Genomic DNA, 6000 nt, shown 5'->3' on the forward strand with positions numbered 1-6000 from the left:
TCCTAAAGTAACTACAAGACATGGGACGTATATTTTACCCACTAAACCATAAAACAAAAAATTATTTTTGGCTGGCTTATGTACAAAACAGTTTATATTTCTATTAATACAGATATATGTTACCTTTAAAAATGCCTGTTTTCAGAACAAGTGGACCAGACACCAATAAAAACAGATGGCCCAGATGATTCAATGCTTCAGCATACCTCTGTTAGTTTCCTGAGTTCTGCACCCAAAACAGCTTCAAGGCTGAGATGGACCAACTGCACAAAATACTCCAGTCAGGACTTGACCATAATTCTAAATTTTCTCAGGGTCCCCGTAAGATTATCAGCACCAATCAACAGGGAGTAGTCAAGAAAACTATGCCCAAATTCCCAAAATATTGTTTATGTTTATTTTCATTTAAGGGTGGTGGTGGTTATAAATTGTTATTGGTTATAGTCAATTTCTTTCTAAAGAAGGAAGGGGGATATGAAATAGAAATAATGGGAAAAAAGGGCAGATTCTTATAACAAGAAAAAAGGGTAGATTGTTGAATCTATTTTAACGCCCAAAACAACTGTTAATCTTACATATTTTACATTGGTATGGATTTTAGTTTATTGATACAAATTTAAAGTTATTTCTGTTATACTATATGTATATTTCTAATCTTGTTTAAGGTATTATGTTTATACAGCTCAATTAAAAATGTAATGTATAATTAAAAATACAATTTAATAATCATCTATAATAGTCAAACTTACAGTCATTTAGGTTTTCTAGGTATACAAAAACATATTTCAATTAGATAATCATCAAACACTTCAAAGACCTACAGAATATAGCATTTAAAATTTTTTAAGAACTTAGAATTCTTTTGAACATGAGATACATCTGCTCCTAGCAGCACCAATCTACTCACAAGAGGATGATGGGCACTGAAGACACTCCATATGGAGTTTGTTTTCCTTTTGGCAAAACTGGCCTATTAGGCAAGAAACTGCCCTTGCCTCAACTGCTGACAGTAAGTATGCTGTACAGTCTTGACAAATAGGACACAAAGAAAAGTGACTGCCAAGCTTTGCCAAGACAAGATAAACAGCCTTTCAAACTTTTCTGTTTCTGAAAAAGATCTGTCAGATATGCTAAGACTGTAGGCCAAAGATGGATGCCCCAACATTATAGAAAGATTTGGGTGACTGTCCAGGCAGCCTGATGTCCCTATCATTATGTAACATTACATCCTTTTGGAGTCTTTGATGAAGTTGAGTACTAGATAATTATAATTATAGTTTTCCTTGGTTATGATAAAAGATAAATTAGATATAAAACTTTAGACTCACCAAGATAAGATAATTGAGTGTTTTCTTGAATTTTGTCAAACACAAATAGACTAGATATTATAACTATAATTCTTATTTGATAACTGTTTTGTTGTATGTAATCTTATTATGTTAAAGTTAAAATCTTCCTTTTTAATTAAAAAAAGGGGAAATGCTGTGGAATAATCCTCTTGTGCACTGTAAAGATTTGCTACTCAAATGGTTTAATACAATGCTGATAGGCTATTAGCAAGGCAGGAAGTATAGGTAGGGTGACCAAACTAAGAATACTGGGAAGAGGAAGTGTGGAGTTAGGAATTGCCAGGTAGAAGCAGAGGAAGCAAGATGAGAATGCCATACTGAGAAAAGGGACCAAGCCATGTGGCAAAACATAGATAAGAATAATGGGTTAATTTAAGTGTGAGAGAGTTAGTAATAAGCCTGAGCTACCGGCTGAGCATTTATAATTAATATAAGCTTCTGTGGGTATTTGGGAGTGGCTAGTAGAACAGAAACTTACTCATACAGTTGGAAACCTACAGCAAAATAAGAGATAACACACTATAAAGTCATGTTTTATATTCCAATAGCTTCTAAATGAAATCAAAACAAAAATAAAAAGCATAAACTATAAAAGAGGTGACATGAATTTTTAATATTGGGGCATATAAATGCTTTCTAAGCATAAAAAGGAATATACTTGGCAAAATACAAATGTAAAACTTAAATGTCAATCAAGCACATGTAACATTACATCAAACTAGGAAAAAAAATGTTTTTTTGAGACAAGGTCTTACTGTGTAGCCCTGGCTGGACTGTGAAATCGGAAGTTTCTCTTCCACCTGCCAGTTCCCAAATAACCAGAGGCTTAATATTATTTATAAATGCTTGGTCGATGCCTCAGACTTATAATTAGCTAGCTCTTACATTTAAATTAACTCATTTCTATTAGTCTATGTATTACCATGTAGCATTGGCATTACTGGTCTGCTGGCATCTTGCTCCATGGGAAGCTGGCTGGATTTTCCCAGACTCTACCCTTTTTCTGTATCTCTGCTTGGATTTCCCACCTGGCTGTATGCTGCCTTGCCAAAGGCCAAAGCAGCTTTACTTATTAACCAATGGGAGTAATACATATTCACAGCATACAGGAAAACATCCCACATCATTTCCCCTTTTCTGTCAAACAAAAAAAGGTTTTAACTTTAACATAGCAAAATTACATACAACAAAATAATTACTAAGCAAGAATTACAATTACAATATTTAACCTATTTGTATTTGGCAAAATAAAAGAAAAATATTCTATCATCTATCCTATCTTTGTGAGTCTAAAGTTTCCTATCTAATTTATTTTTTATCATAACTAAGGAAAACTATAACTATCTAGTCTTCAACTCCATCAAAGACCCCAGGAGGATATAATATTACCTTAGTAAACAAGAAGTGCACTACAAGCAACTTCCAAAATTCTAGAATGAGAGAGACATCTGGCTGCCTGGACAGTCACCCAAAGTTCCTCTGTAATGTTGGGGCATTGATCTTCAGCCTATAAGCCTAGAGTATCTGGCAGACTTCTTAGTGAAGTAGGAAATTTGAAAGACTGTCCCTATTATTTTGGCAAATTTCATCAGTTGCTTTCCTCTGTGTCCTGAAGAATATCTGACAGTTTCTTCTGTGAAGCAGGAACCCTGAAGGATTGTCCCATCTTGTTCTGGCAAAGTTCAGCATTCACTTTCCTGTGGGTCCTGCACATCCAGTTTAGAGAGCATAGTCAAGCAGTCAAGGCAAAAGCTGTTTCTTGCCTAAATGGCTAACCTTGCCACAATGAAAGCAAACTCCTATGGAGGTTCTTCAATATCTATCATCCTTTTATGAAGTAGATTGGTGCTGCCAGGAGCAGCTGTGTCTCATTGTCATGAAAAACCCTAAGTTAACAAAACATTTCAAATGCCATATTCTATAGGTCTTTGAAGTATTTGAAGACCATTTATCTATCTAAAATATATCTCTGTATGATCTAGAAACATGTCTAACATATCTACAAATTTGACTGTTATGACTATTAACCTACGTTTTTTGATTATCCTAAATAGTTTATAATAATAGCTTTCAAAAACCAGAATTTTACATTTTTAAATGAACTGCATAGGTACAATACTTTAAACAAGAGTAGAAGCATATATACACTGTTGTGCCAAAAATAACCTCAAATTTGTATCAATATACAAAAATCCTTTAAACCAGAAACATATAGTGTAACAAAATTAACTTTAAATTTGTATCACTATACCAAAATCCATGCCAATGCAAAATATGAGATTAATAGTTGCCCTTTTATCCTATATTCCCCTAAATATAACAAACATTCATAACCCACCAAATAACCAAAGACCATCCGTATCCCCCACCTCTTGAGAATGTGGACGTCATTTTCTCCAAACTGTTCCTGCTGTCTGTGGACGAGCTATCTTTAGGGTCCCTGAGAAAATATGAGATAATGGCCATGTCCTGGGAAGACCAGTTATAACCTTTGTTGATAGGTATCACCTGTCAAGGTTCAGGTCTCCCTTGATCAAATCTGGTCCATCTAAACCTGGAACAAACCCATAGCCTCTAGTTTCCAATGGAAACAAAAGCAAAACCTCTTTCCCAAAGTAAATTCTGAAGTCAAGACATGTTTTAAATATTTAAGTTGGGTTAGTCCAGCAACATTTATAATCAAACATCTTTTAGCAGCTGTTGTTCCTTCCTCAACAAACAATTCAAAGACAATAACATACAGTATCCAGAATCTCATTTTCATTTTTATGTCGCTTTTTTTATATTCCTTTATTCCCCCTTTAAGGATTTTAATTTAAAATTATGTATTTCTTTTTTATGACTGTCTATACCTTTTCTCTTCCAAGCCTATGTATATTTTTCAAACATATTGTGACCCATTTAGAGGCCTTTTTTGTCTGAATCTGTTTCTATTGTTTATCTCTGACCCTTTGTCTATATGAGCAAAAACCTTAACCTGCCCTGCAGAACGCTGCTGGAGTTTGTACTGATAGCTTAAGCCAGCAGGCAGTGGCTCCTGTGAGAGACTATGGAAGCCTGTTGTGTGGCTTGGCTCATGGCGGTTGGCAGCCAGCTCTATTTCGAGGGCACCATGGTGCTGTGGGAAAATGGTCTTGTAAAGATTTGTCATTTGAATTGGTTTAATAAAACAAGGATTGGCCAGTAGCCAAGGAGGAAGTATATGAGGGGTGACCAGACTAGTAAAATTCTAGAAAAAGAAAGGGCAGATTAAGGAGTTGCCAGTCAGACACAGAGGAAGCAAGATGAGAATGCTGCACTAAGAAAAGGTACCAAGCCACATGGCTAAACATAGATAAGAATTATGGGTTAATTTAAGTGTAAGAGCTAGCTAGTAATAAGCCTGAGCTACTGGCTGAGTATAAGTAATATTAAGCCTCGGAGTCAATTATCTAAAAAATAGCTGCTGGGTATTTGAGACCAGGCCTGTGGCAGAGAAACTTCCACCTACACTGTGGCTGGCATGAAAGAGTAGGAAGCCCATTGTGGCTCCATTTCTGTGCATTAGAATCTTTTTAAAGCTTTCTCAGGTTTTATGTGGATGTACATGCCCTACATTGGGTACCATTTGTAATCAGAAATTTCTCTCCCTCCCACTAGTTCCCGAATAACCATTCAGAGGCCTAATATTATTTATAAATGCTTGGACAATGCCTCAGGCTCATTACTAGCTAGCTCTTACATTTAAATTAACCCATTTCTATTAATCTACGTATTGCCACATAGCCGTGGCATTACTGGTCTGCTGGCATCTTACTCCTTGGGCAGCTGGCTGGCTTCTCCTAGACTCTGACCTTCTTCTCCAGTATCTCTGCTTGAATTTCCCACTTGGCTCTATCCTGCCTTGCCATAGGCCAAAGCAGCTTTATTTATTAACCAATGGGAGCAATACATATTCACAGAGTACAGAAAAGACATCCCACACCAGGATTGGAACTCTGTATGTTGATTAGGCTGGTGTAGAAATCAGAGATTTGCTTTCCAAGTGTTGGGATTAGAAGAATGTACACCATGCCCAGTTGGAAAAACATTCTAGTAGATTGTTAATATACTACATAAACAATGAATTGAAGAAAGTATTGTGTTGATTGTAATTTGTGATTTTTTTTTTTTGGAAATCATGAAAAGGGGCAACAATTTCACATGAAGTAGTAGTAAAAAGTAATTAACACAAATGTAGAACTGAAAATCACAAAAGCTTTTGACTAGACATTTAAAATTTTATTTTAATTAAATCTGTGAAAAGAGATTTGTAGAACACATAGAGATGTTTGTGCAACTTTAGGAAAGTAAAGTGACTTTTCTACTTTATATCTTTCCTATTGTCTGCAAATAGCTTCACTTAAATCACCCAGGTTTCTCTATGTGATACAGTGGCTGTATTTGCTGATACAATTTTAGAAAATGTCATTTACTGTACACAGGAAGTTAATCATGTGAAATAAGTTCAATAGTGTTCTAAACTTAAGAAAGAAAGAACTGATTTTAACTCTGTTCGGGATTTACAATTTCTAACTGAAAATTTTTTTCCCAATGGAAGAATAAATTCAGAATAACCAATATTTACATAATTAATGAGGAAATATAAAGAGCAACTGAAAAGATAAATAGA

The sequence above is a fragment of the Peromyscus californicus genome, unplaced genomic scaffold (assembly GCF_007827085.1).
Source record: "Peromyscus californicus insignis strain IS unplaced genomic scaffold, ASM782708v3 Scaffold_21__1_contigs__length_65335640, whole genome shotgun sequence".
Lineage (NCBI taxonomy): Eukaryota > Metazoa > Chordata > Mammalia > Rodentia > Cricetidae > Peromyscus > Peromyscus californicus.